Raw genomic sequence first — 1243 nt, forward strand, 5'->3', positions numbered from 1 at the left:
AAAACATACCATAACACATATATCACATACATACTATAATGGCCATTATTACTTGGGGTCCCATAGACTAAACAAGTCATATGCCCATTAGATTAGTGGGGTCCTACTAGCTAAGCAGGTCATATGCCCATAATCTATTTGGGGTCCTACTAGCTAAGCAGGTCATATGCCCATAATCTATTTGGGGCTTGTTAGTCATATGGGTCATATGCCCAAGCCTACAAACATACATATCATAACACTTATTATAACATAAGAAACATAAGATAACATATAAAACATATAACATATGAATTTCTATCCTATTTTCCTTACCAAAATTACCGGGATATGAGGACAGAATAGAGACTTTGGAACACTCCTAAAAACCATTTGTGAAAGGGTGAGTCTATTGATATAGAAGAAAAAGGGATGAAAGAGATGAAGGAACTATACATATTAAAACATACTTACCAAAAACCTTGTGCTTAAGAACTTGGATTTCCTAACCAAGAATAGGAATAAGGTTAGAAGGCTGAGTAGAAGACCATGAGAACTTTAAAGAAAATAAAATAATACCAATGAACTAGAGTGTGGAAATACCTTGAAACGAAATGCTATAAGACCTTACTTCCCAAGTGTTTGGTAAGCTTATAGTGATCAAGCTTATAATCCCCAACCCAAGTGTTTACACTCTCACAATAACCTAGCAACTTGCAGCCTCTGAACTTAGCTGCCTCTGAACTTAGCTTGATGAATGAATGAAAAATGTTTGGTGCTAGGTCCTATTTATAGAGTTCTAGGAATAAAAATCTTCTTTTTGGCTTTGAATAAAAAAAAAAAATTAATTGAAAATATTTGAATATCCTTCAGCCAAAGGCTTAGGAATTGTTCAAATTTTTCAGAGAGATTTAAGGATTCAAAGCTTGATTTTAAAATAATAAAAACAAATAGAATCCTAACTTCTAACCCCCAAAATCTCGTAACTCTAAACTCCCCTTCAGTAAAATCAACATATCTGGAGTTGTAGAACTCCGATTTGGACTCTCTTTATACCGTTAGAAAGATCATTAAATTATCTACAACTTTTAAGAAATATTATTTTTCGAAATTCCTAATATAACTGGGTCAAAAACAGGTTGGAAGTTACAGTACCCTAAAGTTACGAAAAATCTATTTAATTATCTAAATATCAACCTAATCTACAAATAAATAAAATTGTGATAAATGTCATGCTCCTATCAGATTTTGGTGAAGACTAAGT

This window comes from Humulus lupulus, chromosome X (assembly GCF_963169125.1).
Source record: "Humulus lupulus chromosome X, drHumLupu1.1, whole genome shotgun sequence".
Taxonomy (NCBI): domain Eukaryota; kingdom Viridiplantae; phylum Streptophyta; class Magnoliopsida; order Rosales; family Cannabaceae; genus Humulus; species Humulus lupulus.